The sequence below is a fragment of the Schistocerca nitens genome, chromosome 6, assembly GCF_023898315.1.
Source record: "Schistocerca nitens isolate TAMUIC-IGC-003100 chromosome 6, iqSchNite1.1, whole genome shotgun sequence".
In the NCBI taxonomy this organism is placed as follows: Eukaryota; Metazoa; Arthropoda; class Insecta; order Orthoptera; family Acrididae; genus Schistocerca; species Schistocerca nitens.
Window position 1 is genome coordinate 445591773 of NC_064619.1, and position 18692 is coordinate 445610464.

The 18692-nt window shown below is 43.8% G+C and overlaps 1 protein-coding gene across 3 annotated transcripts in view; it reads left to right on the top strand.

Annotated features, from left to right (window-relative positions):
- Nucleotides 1-18692, top strand: part of LOC126262314 (probable beta-hexosaminidase fdl) — an 880573-nt gene that overhangs the window by 395776 nt on the left and 466105 nt on the right. For all 3 annotated transcript variants that reach the window (XM_049958865.1, XM_049958867.1, XM_049958866.1), the window contains exon 2: nt 17560-17604. The gene's annotated coding sequence lies outside the window, so the exon portion shown is untranslated. The remainder of the gene's footprint in view (nt 1-17559; nt 17605-18692) is intronic.

Consider the following 18692-nt stretch of genomic DNA (forward strand, 5'->3'; position numbering starts at 1 on the left):
GGTGTTGGCCGTCGAATGGCGCTAGCTGCGCAGCATTTTTGCACCGCCGCCGTCAGTGTCAGCCAGTTTGCCGTGGCATACGGAGCTCCATCGCAGTCTTTAACACTGGTAGCATGCCGCGACAGCGTGGACGTGAACCGTATGTGCAGTTGTCGGACTTTGAGCGAGGGCGTATAGTGGGCATGCGGGAGGCCGGGTGGACGTACCGCCGAATTGCTCAACACGTGGGGCGTGAGGTCTCCACAGTACATCGATGTTGTCGCCAGTGGTCGGCGGAAGGTGCACGTGCCCGTCGACCTGGGACCGGACCGCAGCGACGCACGGATGCACGCCAAGACCGTAGGATCCTACGCAGTGCCGTAGGGGACCGCACCGCCACTTCCCAGCAAATTAGGGACACTGTTGCTCCTGGGGTATCGGCGAGGACCATTCGCAACCGTCTCCATGAAGCTGGGCTACGGTCCCGCACACCGTTAGGCCGTCTTCCGCTCACGCCCCAACATCGTGCAGCCCGCCTCCAGTGGTGTCGCGACAGGCGTGAATGGAGGGACGAATGGAGACGTGTCGTCTTCAGCGATGAGAGTCGCTTCTGCCTTGGTGCCAATGATGGTCGTATGCGTGTTTGGCGCCGTGCAGGTGAGCGCCACAATCAGGACTGCATACGACCGAGGCACACAGGGCCAACACCCGGCATCATGGTGTGGGGAGCGATCTCCTACACTGGCCGTACACCACTGGTGATCGTCGAGGGGACACTGGATAGTGCACGGTACATCCAAACCGTCATCGAACCCATCGTTCTACCATTCCTAGACCGGCAAGGGAACTTGCTGTTCCAACAGGACAATGCACGTCCGCATGTATCCCGTGCCACCCAACGTGCTCTAGAAGGTGTAAGTCAACTACCCTGGCCAGCAAGATCTCCGGATCTGTCCCCCATTGAGCATGTTTGGGACTGGATGAAGCGTCGTCTCACGCGGTCTGCACGTCCAGCACGAACGCTGGTCCAACTGAGGCGCCAGGTGGAAATGGCATGGCAAGCCGTTCCACAGGACTACATCCAGCATCTCTACGATCGTCTCCATGGGAGAATAGCAGCCTGCATTGCTGCGAAAGGTGGATATACACTGTACTAGTGCCGACATTGTGCATGCTCTGTTGCCTGTGTCTATGTGCCTGTGGTTCTGTCAGTGTGATCATGTGATGTATCTGACCCCAGGAATGTGTCAATAAAGTTTCCCCTTCCTGGGTCAATGAATTCACGGTGTTCTTATTTCAATTTCCAGGAGTGTATATATAGCCGTTGTGCGGACCGCCGAAGGCGCAGCCAACAACATTTGCCTACTGACTAGCCGCTGGTGCTAGCACAACACCACTTCAATTTACTAAATAATTAATTTCTTCATTCGCTGAAGGCCAATGAAGCTCTCGATTTAATTGTGCAATTAGCACACAGGTAAGTATCTGTAATAAAATTCTGATGAGGGTAGGTTAAATACTTTGGGCGAGAGAATTATTTTAGTTGTATTGCACGCAATAGATGAGTTCTGACTTGCCCTTTGGAGAGACGCTACAGCTATAGTTTTATAGCTACCTGTTTGAAACTTTACACGTCTTTGTTATTATAGCGTATCTCCAGTCTACCGAAATCTAAACACCCTAGCTTTATCTAATCACTTACTTAATCTATCTTGCTTCTGTACTTTTAGGACACAAAAAAAAATCATGCATTTCAACCAAAATATTACTCTGTGAGATCCAGCATGCTGTTTCCAGTAAATTACAATGAAAAAGGAATCCGAATATAAATTTTGAAGTTTCTAGCTCCTTCCTGTTGCGCCGATGATTTTTCCATAAAACGTCCAAATTTCGAAAACTGGTAAAGTTACTAAACTTAAACTTAACACATTATTATTCTAGCTTCACTCCTGACATGCTATTAACTTTTCAGATTATTTATTTTACTTTTAAGGTATTGCGCAACATTCGTGACGTCGTAGCGGAGTAGGCTGGCACACAATGGAAAGCATATGAATTCTATATGGCGTGAGTAGGTTACTTCCCTACAGGGTCAAAACATTTTTCCTATACATATGATTTAGAAATTTTGAGAATTTTGCTATCTACTCAACATTTTATATGTAATGAAACCTATTCTTACATTCCCAGATGTTACGTTTTCCCACCATCTACGTTATTTTTCTGTAGGTCCCACAAACGCCCTAGTCGCTTAGTAAATTGCAATTGTTTGAGCACATAAAAAAATAGTTATTTTTCATAATATTCTCTGCTCTTAGCGTCAACGCTATTGCATCTAAATTAAAAGTTCGGAAAAAACCGGCCATTACATTCAGCTCTGTAAAGTTTGTCAAATTTGATTTTATAGGAGTGAGAACTTCGTCGTACGCACCTAACAACATTATTCTACAATTACGTGGTGCAGTAACTGCAGATGATCTTTTCCAGTAGTATCACCCCAGTTTGGAGTACGCGTCTCTCGAGTGGATCTACGTTGCTTCAGACAAGTTATTGAAGCTGCAGCTGCTACAGAACATCAACTCGCGGCGAGCATTACAATCTTCGCACTTCGTAAGGATTGTTGAGCTGCAATGCGAAGTGGGTATCCCATCCCTGCTACAGCCATACGGTACCCTGCGGACCAATTTTTATCTTGAAACTTCCCTGACAGTTTAAAACTGCGCGCCAGACCAGAACTCGAACCCGGGATCTTCGCCTTCTTGCGCAAGTGCTCTACTGACTGAGTTACCCAAGCACGACTCACGACCCCTCCTCAAGCTTTACTTCCGCCAGTAGTTCATCCAGAACCTTGGGACGTATAACAGAAACGAAGCTTGGAAACACAGGCGAGCCTTTCAGTGCAGCGTATCACATCTTTCTCGCTGATGGTCAGGCGCTACTCAGTTACCGCCATGCCGTAGCAATCGATGCCTGGATAGTTGACGCCTTAACCTGGAGTGCAATTTTGAAGTAAATGCCAACTGTCAATAACGGTTTGAGGTTTACGAAGACGTACGCAACAAGTGACGTTTCCTAGGAAGGCAAAATTTCCGAAACAGAACTCTCAGAGTGGCAATACTTCTTAATGGGATCGCTTACCCATGTAGTAGTTTCGCCACCTCGTCAATCGGAAGTTCCATTCCCTTTTATTATAGCTTAGTACTAATGCCCAGAGTTTGTTGACCTGTACTCTTCCTGTCCTTACAAGCTACGCACTGTGTACAAGTGCTGAAATCAAGAATATTCCGGCTGTAGAAATCTAAATTTAATTTTGCCCTTACTCATAATGGTACCGTACTGCATTTAATTTCTCAAGGATGATATGATTTTTATTTTTCAACTGCATTTTTTACATATCTGTATTTAACGTCCATTTATGAGACAACAGTTCATTCTTTTAATATTGGCAAGAAAGAACAATGCAGATGCTTCTACGAAAACCGCAACAATGTTGCTCAAGAATGTATTCGGACACGTTGAAAATAAATTAATGGTTCATCTGATTACTGTCACTGTAGCGTCACTTACTGGTAACTTGTACCAGATGTAAGGAAACGAACATCTCTATTTCTGTATAAATATTGTTCCAAACGTCCATCTGTGAAATTTCGAGTGTCGATTTTTGATTCGTTTTTGAAATTGAAAGAAAGTATCGAAGTTCACAGCAGTCTCGGTAAATATTGAAACATTGTGTAACTGTAAACGGGCGTCGCCCGACAACGGACGTCCATCATTTTAGAGAACCTATGCATACTGACTGTCGTACATTGCAATACCTTTACGATAGTTACACAACAATTTTCGTATACCATCCAAGAATGAGATATCTTAAAGCAAAACACAGAGATTTTTAATTAATTACCCTTTTTGTAATTTCAGTTCCAGTCACGTATAATTCTTTTCATTATTCTAGTTAATTTCATAACACGCTTTACATATGTTTTATATAGTTTTCACGTTTTATTGATTTTTTCCAGGCCAATTAAATGGCAGTTTTCTAGATATTTTAGGTGATAAAATTTCGGCCCCTGCGGTTACAGGTCCTTTTTCATATTCTTAAAACTACACGAACTGCTCTTACTGCTCTCCACCCCATTTTCCCCCGCGGGGTGCTTGGCGCTTGTAATATACTAAGGATTCGGAATAGTCCGTACGAAACTGCAATAGAGTTAGTCAGGGAACTCAAATGTCGACCAGTAGATGAAGCCTTTCAGTAAACTGAAAGAAGACTGTGGGACGGGTCTACTGTTGCGATTATACCACCAGTTGGGGGTCCACAATGTGGTTACGACAAAATACGCCAAAATCGCGCGACTTGCCCATCCTGCCTTAATGTGTCATCGTAACACACAGGCCTTCCACTGACGTGAAACGTCGGAAGTTAAAATTGCAACAACATGAAGGTATCATGTAACAAACATCAACTTGACAGAAAAGTGTACTTAACATATACTATTGTGGGATGGTACACACGCAGAAACTAGGAAGATGCCAGGTAGCAGTTTATTTCTACAAGAAGCAAACAAGTGAATGGACAACAGAAAATATTTCTCAGTGAACGAACATAAAGGACCAGGTCTACAAGATGAATGTCATCGATACGCCACAAGTGTAGAAGGTGCAAGCTTAGCACTCAGTACCTCGTTATATAGAGACACTGTCGTAGGCACATACTGGTCGGATATACTGGTGTTGCCAGCCGTGGTGGTCATGCGGTTCTAGGCGCTCAGTCCGGAACCGAGCGACTGCTACGGTCGCAGGTTCGAATCCTGCCTCGGGCATGGATGTGTGTGATGTCCTTAGGTTAGTTAGGTTTAAGTAGTTCTAAGTTCTAGGGGACTGATGACCACAGATGTTAAGTCCTATAGTGCTCAGAGCCATTTATACTGGTGTTGTGTTGATTCCCACCATATGGCGCTGGTCACGGTTGCGCCGGATTCAAAAACGTATTCACACTTGTATTTGCGGTCGCATTCCCACTGGCGGGAAGTGGCAGAGGCGTTCCTACAAAGTCTGCCTGGCGTATGAACACCAGGAAGTTGGCCCGAGTTACGGACCCACCGAGGCAGGCTAGAACCGTGATCGTGGCGCCCTCATTGTTGCAGCGGACGTCGCAGTGACGTTGAGTTACGTCAGGTGCAGGCGTTTGGAAGGGCGGCAACCCGCAGGACAGTGTTGTGTAGCATGTGGCTGGATCATCAGGCACCGCAGTGCTACATACTGGGACACGCGAAAGACAAGCGTTTCTTCGCAAACACACAGACTAGGTAGGAGCAGTGCGATTACATTTTGTATATAAGGGAAGGTTACACAGTATGTTCTTCATTCAAAAATCGCATTTGAATGTTGGTTGTTGTGAAATGATCGTGTTATCATAGCATACAGAAGAAGAAACGCCTGCCAGCATGTTTCAGAATTCGACAGTGGCAGGAGCATTGACTATCAAGACTGTTGCTTATCGTTCCATGATGTTGCTACTCATATTGGTCCCACGATTGTCATGGGAATAAAGGAACTGACGGATCCAGGAAGGCCATACCCAACACCACGTAGGACTTCAACAGCCCCACACGACTAGCGCATGAGAGGACAGATATTTTGTTCGCTTGGTTATTCAGGATTGCAGTCATGTCACGTACCTTGATAAAGGGGCTTGTTTGCAGTAAGACAAATATCCACAATGCGTCTATGTTTGAAGCACCACAGAGTGTCCACATGACAACCACACATTGTTGCGGCTTTTCTTGAAGCGGCACCAGAGACATGTGTACCCAGAGTGGAGTGCAAATCACAATCACTCCCGAGTGACACCACGTCGTCTTTTCAGACGACTCCTGGGCCTACATACATCAAGGTAGACAGGAGAATGAATGTTGCCAGATTCCATTCGTCGCTGTTATAAGGGCCCAGCACTTAGAGGAGCGGTATGTGATACTATTGGGTACACAACATTCTAGGTTGTCTAGCCTGTAACCTGAACGTCAGGCGCTGCTTTTCCGATGTGCTAAGACTGGTGACTGTGCCCTATATTCGAAGTATCCATAACGTTATCTTTAAACAAGATAACGCAAGACACAATGTTTCCTCTGCACAGAATGTTGCTGTTCTGACTTACCTCAATACAGAGGGTGTTTGACTGTTGCCCCGGCCAATGAATTCTCCAGGTCTTTCACTTAAAATATCAGGTCACGGCCTGCTGAAACATTGGCACACTCCTATTCACCACCCACTAGCGTTGTAGAACTGTGGCACGCAATTCAAGAAGAAAGGAATGACATACGCGCATCTTTTAGCCAAGCCCAGCCTCGGTGGAGGCATTGTTTCTTCTAGAGCTGGCAGCTCAGTGTACTACATTTCCCCATATACTCCGAAATTACCTACAAATTACATGGCGTAATTGTTCCCGCTATGCTATGTACGAACAATAAGCAAATGTCTTAATCTGCTATATTTCCTAGTGATGCAGTTTTAAAGGCCACCAACAGATGAATTAGCCGAGCACTCTCTCTCCATACAGCGGAGTCTCCATTCCTGGTGTGTCACTCACAAAACATGCAGATTAGTAAACACTACCTGAGGTGTCCATTTCGGGGGTGGGGGTGGGGGTGGTTATGACCCTTATGCCTTACTGTACGATACACTTCGTATAATTTTGTCTGCGGCATTTTCCATTGAGAGTCAGCTCTCAACTTTTCTACCGTCTGTTCAAGCGCGATGCTAGTACGAACGGATCCAAACGTTCCATTCGATCTCTCGAGGATCCGTTTGATGTCGGAACTTTTTAGAGCAAACACAAACCAAATATATAGGCCTATATAGTATAGTGTAGTGCCGTACCAATGCTTTACCGCAGCACATACTCGTCTCCGGTACTGGAAAACAATTAAGACTACTTAAAGTGAGCAAGTCACATGTCCTTGGCGTTATACCATTTAGATTTTACATTGAATATGCCGCGGAACTACGGTTTTTCCTATCACACATTCATCGAGTTTATCGTGCAGCGGATAGTACCGGGGGATTGGAAAAGATTGCATGTCACTCGGGTTTACAAAAAGGGTAACACATCGGATGGTACTTAGAATTAAAGTCCAGTGCCGCTAACGTGCGTATATTGCAAGGTCCTACAGCATGTTCTAGGGTGAAATACGATGGAGGGTCATTTCAAAAGTTCTACACGTTGTAAGGCAGAACTGAAGAAAATAACTTATTTTACAAAACACTTTTGCAGGCCTTCAATATCATCTCCATTCTTTCTTCTGACAGCTTCCCAACGTTTTGGCAGCTTCTGTATTTCGGATAGGGCACCTTTGTTGTTGATCTGTCTGGTTACACGGGTCACCTCACTTGAAGCTTCATCAATTGTATCAAAACGTGTTCCACTGAGTGGTTCAAAAAAAAAATGGTTCAAATGGCTCTGAGCACTATGGGACTCAACTGCTGTGGTCATAAGTCCCCTAGAACTTAGAACTACTTAAACCTAACTAACCTAAGGACAGCACATAACACCCAGCCATCACGAGGCAGGGAAAATCCCTGACCCCGCCGGGAATCGAACCCGGGAACCCGGGCGTGGGAATCGAGAACGCTACCGCACGACCACGAGATGCGGGCACTGAGTGGTTCCTTCAGTTTAGGAAGCTAATCAAAGTCTGGTGGGCTCATATCAGGATTGCATGGATCTTCCGTCCATATTTGTCAAGCGTTTCTCTTACCACATCTACATCTACATCTACATTTATACTCCGCAAGCCACCGAACGGTGTGTGGCGGAGGGCACTTTACGTGCCACTGTCATTACCTCCCTTTCCTTTTCCAGTCGCGTATGGTTCGCGGGAAGAACAACTGTCTGAAAGCCTCCGTGCGCGCTCTAATCTCTCTAATTTTACATTCGTGATCTCCTCGGGAGGTATAAGTAGGGGGAAGCAATATATTCGATACCTCATCCAGAAACGCACCCTCTCGAAACCCGGCGAGCAAGCTATACCGCGATGCAGAGCGCCTCTCTTGCAGAGTCTGCCACTTGAGTTTATTAAACATCTCCGTAACGCTATCACGGTTACCAAATAACCCTGTGACGAAACGCGCCGCTCTTCTTTGGATCTTCTCTACCTCCTCCGTCAACCCGATCTGGTACGGATCCCACACTGATGAGCAATACTTAAGTATAGGTCGAACGAGTGTTTTGTAAGCCACCTCCTTTGTTGATGGACTACATTTTCTAAGCACTCTCCCAATGAATCTCAACCTGGTACCCACCTTACCAACAATTAATTTTATATGATCATTCCACTTCAAATCGTTCCGCACGCATACTCCCAGATATTTTACAGAAGTAACTACTACCAGTGTTTCTTCCGCCATCATATAATCATACAATAAAGGATCCTTCTTTCTGTGTATTCGCAATACATTACATTTGTCTATGTTAAGGGACAGTTGCCACTCCCTGCACCAAGTGCCTATCCGCTGCAGATCTTCCTGCATTTCGCTACAATTTTCTAACGCTGCAACTTCTCTGTATACTACAGCATCATCCGCGAAAAGCCGCATGGAACTTCCGACACTATCTACTAGGTCATTTGGTTGGGAAACATGCGATCTTGCATTATCATACAGAATGAGGACACCGGCTGCAAGCAAGTCAGGTTGTCTCTGAAGAATTTTCGGCTGCAATACAGTTTGCAGAATCAGCTTGTAGTGCACACCTGTTACTGACGTCCCCTGGGGAGCTCTATTTGTAGTTACGACTCCACTCATTTCACTCGCAAACATCTTCATCGGTTTCACCTTTGATTGTTGGCGGTGAAATTTTTTTTCGGGCGAGGAGAGTCGCAGCTTTTCCATAAAAGACTGAGACTTCAGTTCTGGATCAAACTCTCGCATCCCGATTTCATCAAGTGCAACAACCCTTTTCATAAAACCTTTTCCTTCTGTTCTATAACTTTGAAGCAATTCTTCTGCCACTCTTTTGAGACCTGCTATCTGCTCTTCACTTAGATCACGCGGAACAGGGATGGGAAAAACCGACTGGTTAAAACCGACACCGGTATTTGTCGGTACTTGTTTGGCCTCGGTTACAACACACTTGTTTTAGTTCTTTAGTAATATCCGAATAAAAAAACGAAATATCAGTTAGCCATAGCAGGAGTGCTAAAATTTTTCGTTTGTAAATAAACCTTTTCTAAAAAAAGGGAGTAATTTTTATTCTTAACACTTCAGTTAGTGAAACATTGCGATATTGTAGAAAATGGGAAAAGCTGTTTTAATAACAATGCCGACAAAAATGAGTAACAAACACATGGCATAAGAATTGGCACAGCATTGCTGAGACAATGATGACCGTGTTGCCGCTGTGTCGTGGTTTAATGTACGTGTGCACGTGCAGTGAGCGAGTTGCCCACACCCGGTCTATACGGCAGTTTCTCTGTGTCGTCGCCGAACATCCGTTCTATTGCAAGTTGAGACCAGCCATAGTCCGGAAATATTTTTACTAAGTGACGTAGCAATAAAGAACAAAGATTCATTTGCTTTAAAATATTAAAGGTTAGTCTGCGGTTTCTGTGGGATAATAAAGGAGGAAGGAAATTATAGTAACAGTAATAACCTTAACAACAATTCACTCATAGTATACAACAAAAACAGCTGATCTGCTGTCTGTGTCCAAACAATATGGCTTTATTTCCGTGTTCGTTGAAAACGGACATGCCGTGCGGGATTAGCCGAGCGGATGCCGGCACGGTAGCTCAGCGTGTTCGGCCCGAGGGTTAGGTGCCCTCTGTAATAAGAAAACTGAGTTAATCGACCAACAACGAACTTAAATAGATGTCTTACGAAATCCACCCCGAGCAGATACAACGAACGAAAGCGAACAAAAATGAGATTAAATAAAAAATAAAAAAAGCGGCCTAAGGCGCTGCAGTCATGGACTGTGCGGCTGATCCCGGCGGACGTTCGAGTCCTCCCTCGGGCGTGGGTGTGTGTGTTTGTCCTTACGACAATTTAGGTTAAGTAGTGTGTAAGCTGAGGGACTGATGACCTTAGCAGTTAGGTCCCATAAGATTTCACACACATTTGAACTTTTTTTTTTAACGGGGAAATAATATGATTAACAGAGTTGTTCAACTCTGGTTTTCATTCTTTAGCACTAACTGCTCGTAATGCTCAAATAATGGTATGATTCCCGATTAAAACACGACTTTCGAGCATAGGGTCAAAATATTAGAATCAGTAAACACGGGTGAATTTTTTCATAGTATTCGATCACTTGTGACTTTTCGAGAAATGCAGCGAACGGTGGACGGAGTAAGTTTTCTTTTATTTGCGTATATAATATATAGTATTTTGTTTCTGTGTAGCTTGAAACTAGGAGAGTTAAAATTTTTCTATCTTTTTTCGATTCCCATGCTTATTGCAGGAAAAAATAGGAATAAAAGACTGAAAATCGAATATTTCAGGAACATGTTGTTTTGAGTGATTTTAACAGTTAGGGTAAACTGACTTGGAAAAAAACGACATAACCGACAACCGGTCGTTTCAGCGATTACCGCCATCCCCAAAGCGTAACCTGTTTGGCAGCAACTCGTGTTACGATCTGTCTAGAAGAAAAAACAAGCTTCTCTCAAGAAAGCAACACGAATCCAGAAAAGAAGTCGTGTGAATTACAATTCTCCTTACCCATACACGACATCTTGCATTCAATAGATGCAGATTTACGAAACCTGTTCGACGCTGTACCGCGTCGTCCATTACAAATTAAGGTAGGATCATACGGAGTATCTTCACGAGTATGTCACTATCTCGAGGAGCGATTGACTAACAGAAATCAGTACTTAAATTTTCCCTGAGACATTTAAGTCTCTAATTTATAGTGACAATATAAGGGGAGATGTGAAAGTTTGTGTTGGGGAAGGTAATTGAGTTGGGTAGTTCGAGCAGCTCTATTGATCGTAAAGCTGGGGTGGTGTAATGGTCAGCATATCTGCCTAGTAAGCAAGAAGACCCGGGTTTGAGTCCCGACTGTGGCGCAAATTTTAATTCACTTCATCAGCTTCCAACATTATCGTAGAAATCAGTATGTTATAATGGGTAGCGAATGTTATACAGAAAGGGAAGTGACGACGCTGTTTGTGTAGGGAAGTGTTATCGTTTGACGATCATAAGAAACTGAAGAAAGACTTGGACAAATATTATTAGTATACTCATATCGAGAATGAAGGGGCGATCTACATTTGCTTTCTCAGGAGAAGAAAAATTTCTTAGCCAAGATCGCGATAAAAACACTGTATTGTGGATAACCGGCTTCGGTAAACTATGTTACCATCATCAGATCTTCGTACAGGTTATTATAAACATCCTGAGCCAGATGCACACAATATCTTTCCATTGAATCTCAAGATGCACAACATATGACATGAATGATGCGTTGGCACGTCAAAAGTAAAAGTTAAAATTACTACGTGTACAAATCGCCACAACATTGCATCCATATGATCACACGTCATGCATACTAGGGCGCCGCAAGACTGACTGACAGTCATCATATGGATGACATGTTGTGGCAATTTGCGTACATAGTAATTTTAACTTTTACTTTTGACGTGCCAACACATCATTCATGTCATGTGCTGTGCATCTGGAGATTTAATGGAAAGATTTTGTGTGCATCTGCCTCAGGATGTTTATAATAACCTGTACAAACATCTGATGATGGAAACATAGTTTATTGAAACTGGTCATCCACAGTACATCGTTTTATTGCGAACTTGGCGAAGAAGTTTTTCTCCTCCTAAGTTGGAGAAATATTTCACGTGACGCAAAGAAACCTTCCTCTCTTTAAAGTTGGGTAAAGTGACGTCACGTTCATTGGCTTTGTCGAGTTGGAAAAAGCATTCGACAATGTAAAATGGTGCAAGATGTTCGAAATACTGAGAGAAATAGCGGCAAGCTGTAGGGTTCAAATGGTTCAAATGGCTCTGAGCACTATGGGACTCAACATCTTAGGTCATAAGTCCCCTAGAACTTAGAACTACTTAAACCTAACTAACCTAAGGACATCACACACACACCCAAGCCCGAGGCAGGATTCGAACCTGCGACCGTAGCAGCCTCGCGGTTCCGGACTGCAGCACCAGAACCGCACGGCCACAGCGGCCGGCAAGCTGTAGGGAAAGATAGGTAATATACAATATGAACCAGAACCGAGATGGAACAATAAGAATGGACAACCAAGAACGGGATGCTCGGATTAAATAGGTTGTAAGGTAGGGATATAGTCTTTCGCCCCTATTGTTCAATCTATACATCGAAGAAGCAATGACGACAACAAAATAAAGGTTCAAGAGTTTCACTAAAATTCAGATGAAAGGTTGTCAGTGATAAGATTCGCTGCTGACGTTGCTATTCTCAGTGAAGGTGAAGAAAAATTACAGCATGTGTTGAATGAAATGAACAGTATAATGAGTACAGAATATGGACTGAGACCAGAAATTCTAACAACGAGAAATTTAACATCAGAACTGGAGATCACGAAGTAGATGATGTTAAGGTATTTTGATACCACAGCAAAATAACCCATGACGGACGGAGCAAAAAGGGCGTAGAAAGCAGACTAGCACTGCCAAAAACGGCGTTCCTGTTCGAGAGAAGAATACTAGTACCAAACATAGGCCATAATTTGAGGAAGAAATTTCTGAGAATGTCCGCATGGAGCACAGCATTGTTGGGCCATGAAATATGGACTGTGGGAAAACCGGAAAAGAAGAGAATGGATGCATTTGGGATGTGGTGCTACAGACGAACGTTGAAAATTAGGTGGACTGATAAGGTAATGACTGAGGGAGTTCTCTGCAGAATCGGCAAAACACTGACAAGAAGAAGGGACAGGATGGTAGGACATCTGTCAAGACGTCACGGAATAAGTTCTATGGTACTAGAGGGAGCCGAAAAGGTTAAAAACTGTAGAGGAAGACAAAGACTGGAATACATCCAGCAAATAATTGAGGACGTTAGGCTGCAGTTGATACTCTGACAGGGGGACCCTCCATGCTGTAAATCACGGATTTTGATGCGCTTCAAATATGTTGTAGAGGCACTTACCCTGAGTACGTGGCTATCCGGTTTTTTTAGCGACGGGCCTTGGTTTTTGAGAAAATCGATTTTGAAGTTCATTGCGCGCTTTGTATACCTGTAACATTATATTTATTTCGAGCAAGTCAGCGTAGTGAAACGGTAAAGGTTCACGGCTACCGCGCTGGAGGTACCGTGTTCGAATCTTGCTCGTGTTTTTTTTTTTTTTTCAAAATCGACCGAATTTTTCAATTTTATTTAAAAGAATATCAACAAACAGTGTAAGGTGTGCGAAATTATAAACATATATTCAGTTATTAATTTTTTCAAATATTCATTCCGTTTGTGGTTCGCAGTTGGAGTTCCAAATGTTCGTACAACGGTCGCTTCTTGTATTGCCTGAAATCGATCTCCGCCCATTATCGTCCCCTCTCCTGTGAATACCGTCAGACGTAACGAGAACACTAGGTCCTAGTCCAATGATGATGCGACTTGCATTCCTTTACGTTCGCATCTAACTACAGCGACAGCTGGTCGCAAAGCGTCTCTAGTGCCGGGTGTTAGAAACATTCTGTGAATTGGAAGAACCAAGTGTTTCTACAGTAGCGCAGCCAGAAGAAGATCCACAAGTAGAGGAGTTGAGCGAAGAATCAAAAGGCGAAATCACAAATGCCATTAAATACGCTAAAAATCTACTCCGCGATTTGAATCTGGTAACGAATACGCCGCCTAGCGTGATCTCTGCCAATTCCGTTACAATTGGCGATGAGATATGTATCGCAATACAGGATCTCTTGGCCAAGAGACAGATCATTATTGATGATGAATTGATAGATTTCAACGAAGAAGATGAATTGGGAGAATACGATGCGAACCACAAACAGAATCAATATTTGAAAAAATAATAACTGAATATATCTTTATACTTTTGCATACCTTACACTGTTTGTTGTTATTCTTTGAAACAAAATTGAACACCTCGGTCGATTTTGAGAATAAAAAAAGTACACGAGTGGATTCGAACATGGTATCTCCAGCGCGGTAGCCGTGTACCTTCACCGCTGTGCTACGCTGACTTGCTTGACAGAAATATAATGTTTCAGGTATACAAAGCCGCAGTGAACTTCAGAATCGATTCTCTCAAAAACCAAGGCCCGTCGTTAAAAAACCGGATAGCCAGGTACTCAGCGTAAGTGCCTCTACAACAAATTTGAAGTGCATCAAAATCCGTGATTTACACAGTATGGAGGGTCCCTTTGTGAGTTAAAAAGTTTGGCACAATAGAAGAATTCGTGGCGGGTCGCATCAAACGTCAGAACGCACGTCTCAAAAATAAGTAAGATAATACACATAACGAAGAGAAAGTAGTGTATAGTGTCTGATTAGAACTTTAGTGGTGTGCATGATGAGGACGTCACATAGTATAATTACTTAGGGGTAATACTAAGAAGCAATATGGAATGGGGCGATCACGTAAAATAAGTTTTACGGGATGCGAATGGAAGTCATAGGTTTTTTTAAAAAAAGATTCTGAGAAAATACAACGCATCCGTGAAGGAAATGGCATACCAGACGCTAGTGCGATCAATTATAGAGGATTCTTTCAAATTTTGGTGTCCTTATCAAGCAAGTATCACAACAGTCATCAAATTCAGGGTAGTGCTGCTAGAATTGTAAAACGTCGATATAACCCATAAGGAAATGTAATAGATTTACTGGAAGAACTTAAGTGGAATAAAGTAGTTCTTGCGAAATCCTCCTGGTTAAACTTACATAACCTATACACGAAGAAAGATGTGGGACCGTCAATCTACATTTCGCGCAGGGACCATGAGAATAATAGATCTTTGGACACCTTATAGACAGTCATCTCTCCGTTGCACAACAGCATAATGCAATAGGAAAGAAAATCGGTAATAATGGTATGATGTACCTGCGCCACGTACAGTACAGTGGCTTGCGGAATACGCACTATCTCATTAAAAGTACACCCCAACGTAATAAGAGACCGACCAGTAGACGTCAAGAAAGGTGTCCGCGTCCAGTATAAAAGGAGGGGAGGAGTACTGCCCGGTCGGTAGAAAAACAGTAACAGTAGATGGATCTGTCAGGAAAGAGCTCTGTGACTTCGAACGTCAGGTGAATAACAAATCCATGAGGGTCATTTCAACGCTACTAAAGCTGCTCAAGTAGATTGTTGGTGATGCGACTGCATAAAGGAAGGAACAACCACAGTTAACCCAAACCAGGCAGGCCTCGTGTACTGACGGACAGGGACAGTCGAGCATTCCGAAGTATCTACATCTACATCTACATCTACATATATACTCCGTTAGCCACCAAGCGGTGTGTGGTGGAGGGCAAAGTGATATCCCCCCCTCTCTGTTCCACTCGCGGATCACACGAGGGAAAACCGACTGTTGAACGCCTCAGTACGAGTTCTAATTTCCCTTATCTTTGAATGGTGATCATTAAGCGATTTAAAAGGTGGTAATAATATATGCTCTACATCCTCGGCGAAGATCGGATTTCGGAAGTCTATCTGCAAGTGTGTCCCACTTCAAGCTTTCTATGAGATTTGTAACGCTCTCGCGATGGCTAAATGTACCAGTCACGAATCTTTCCGCTCTTCTTTGGACCTTTTCAATCTCTCGAATCAGACCCAAGTGGTATGGGTCCCATACAGACGAACAATACTCTAAGACTGGACGAACTAACGTATTGTAAGCAATTTCCTTTGCTGAAGGACTGCATCGCCTCAGGATTCTACCAATTATCCGCGATCTAGAGTTCGCCTTACCCGTTACTTGTGTAATCTGATCATTCCATTTGAGATCATATCGAATAGTCACACCCAGATACTTGATGGATGTTACCGCTTCCAAAGACTGGGCATTTATTTTGTACTCGTACATTAATGGGGATTTTCGCCTTGTTATACGCAGTAGGTTACACTTACTAATATTGAGAGATATCTGCCAATAATTACACCACACATTTATTTTCTGCAAATCCTAATTGATTTGCTCACAACTTTCGTGTCATACTATTTTCCTGCATCATCGGCAAACAGTCTAATGCCGCTATCAATACCATCAACCAGATCGTTTATGTAATTAGTAAAAAGCAGCGGACCTATTACGCTGCCCTGGGGCACACCTGAAGTACCGCTTGTTTCTGAGGAAGTCACGCCGTTCAGGACGACATACTGCTCTCTTTCTGTTAGAAAACTTTCTATCCTACCGCATATGTCATCGGATAGACCGTAAGGGCGCATTTTTTGGAACAAGCGACAGTGAGTATAGTTGCGATGGTCGTAATAAATTATATGAAATCACTCGGGACTTTCATAATGCTACCAGCAGTCCAGCTGGCTCAATGAATCTGCCTAGGGAGTCGAAAACCATGGGGTATAGTGGTCGAGCAGCCTTCATAAGCCACACATTTCGGGTAGTCAGTGCTAAGTGACGCTTGGGTTGGTGTAAAGAGCAACGCCATTGGACAGTGGATGACTGGAAAGCAGGTATTTGGAGTGATGAATCACGCTATACCCTGTGACAATCCGATGGAACGGTTTGTGTTTGGCGAATGCCTGGAGAAGGTTGCCTGTTAACAAGTGCACTACCAGAAGTGAAGTGCGGACGATGTTGTGTTGCGATATGGTGTCAGTGGTTAAGGTGTGGTCCACTTATTGCGCTTAGGAGAGCGCTACATGCGGAAGGAAGGACACATTCCACAGCGTTGTGGACTGCATGCCGTAGAGAAACAACTCGGAGTCGATGATTGCTTATATCGGCATGGGATTGTACCATATTATGTCGCAGCGTCTGTGAAACAATGGTATGTGGACAGCAATACTCCCGAAATGGACTGGCCTACCCAGAGCCCGAACTTGACCCAGCGAAAGGCATTTGGAATGACCGCATCATCCAACATCAGTACAGCTTGCCCACGACGAGTTGACGATTCGCACGATGGTTGTCGGGAACGGCAGGAGGAGTGTTATGCTCCTGTATCAGAACTTCCCGAACGTGAAGGGCTGTGACTTGGAGCTGTTTCCCGCTGTGTTGGCACCATCACCCTGAACAATGTTTACAGTAATACTTCGCGTCTACGGGCAGCCTAACATTGGCAGCGGCGGAGACAAATTAATGTCTTTCGACTAGCCCCGATTTTTACCTTTTCTAGCAGCTCCACTGAAATCGTGAAGTTACCGTGGACACTCAGTACCTTCTGCGTTTTCGTCTCTGGAGGAAGAATAGGCTGCCATTCCTCCAAAGATATTCAGACACCTTACTGAAATAATCCCCAGCAGACTTGAAGCCCTTATAAAGGCAATGGTGGACAGTCATCATTTAATGTGCGCTAATAGATCTCCGGATACTTTTGACCGGATTGTGTATACGTAGATGTAGTACTTTTCCTGTGAAACTTTTCCTACCGCACCATAATTACAATATAATCTTGTTTCAGACATGGGCCGGCGTGACATGCGGAACCCTTGATCGCCCTTGTGAGGTATGTACAATCTTTCTGTTTGTCCTATCGTAGGCTTCAGCTTTATGATAAGCCGAACACAACAGTCTCACCACAATTTAGCCTCTTAAGATTGCTGCTCAGTTTCAGTTACGTCCTCACCACCACTACTAACAATGATGCAGTATTCATCTCGAGGCCTTAACAACAGTTGGTCTGTCATGTCTGTTAGCACAACGCTCGCGTTTTTTATACGATGTGACGAAGATAACCATCTATGTGTCCTTTGTCACTAAGTTACGTAACATATTTGCTCGTATCACCTGTGTATTTACAAGAATTTCTCATTAAATAATTACTTTGTGAGGTAGAAGATTCACTAACTTCTCAAGTGTTTCTGTCGTATGAAATGGTAAATCTAGCCGTTATTAGAAGTTACAATCGTTCTTACTGCTTTCAGTCATCGGTCAATCATTGCCATCTATTATGGATGTGCGTATCAATTTCCGTTTCGTGTTGCTTTCCGGTTCAGTCTTAAATACGTGATATAAGCAACTCTCATATTTATACGCTTGTCAAGAGCAATATTTGATGATGTGCGCGCTATACAGAGATAGTTTTTCTTGATACCAGTCTGATAAACTGTTACCTAAAAGTGAACGATTTGACATGCTACTAAGACTGACAAAAAAGTTCACCAGGTAACACATTGAATGACAAGATGATGTATAAAGACACTCTCTGACTTCATTTTCGCCATCTGTTCCAGTGCGGATCTGTGAGGCGTTCGAATGTGACAGTGTAACCGATGTTGGACTGCTTAGTGCAGGAATACTCGTCGTCAAGGCTCTAGTTGTTTACGTCTGACCACTACGAGGGAGGATCGCATCACTGTGCACCAAGCCCATCTAATCCCCTCACTTCTGCGTCTTCAGGAACAAGTAATCGATTCTCTGCAACATTCAGTGCCTTCCTGCACCGCCGGCCGCTATAGCCGAGCGGTTCTGGGCGCTACAGTCCGTAACCGCGCTGCTGCTACGGTCGCAGGTTCGAATCCTGCCTCGAGCATGGATGTGTGTGATGTCCTTAGGTTAGTTAGGTTTAAGTACTTTCTAAGTCTAGGGGACTGA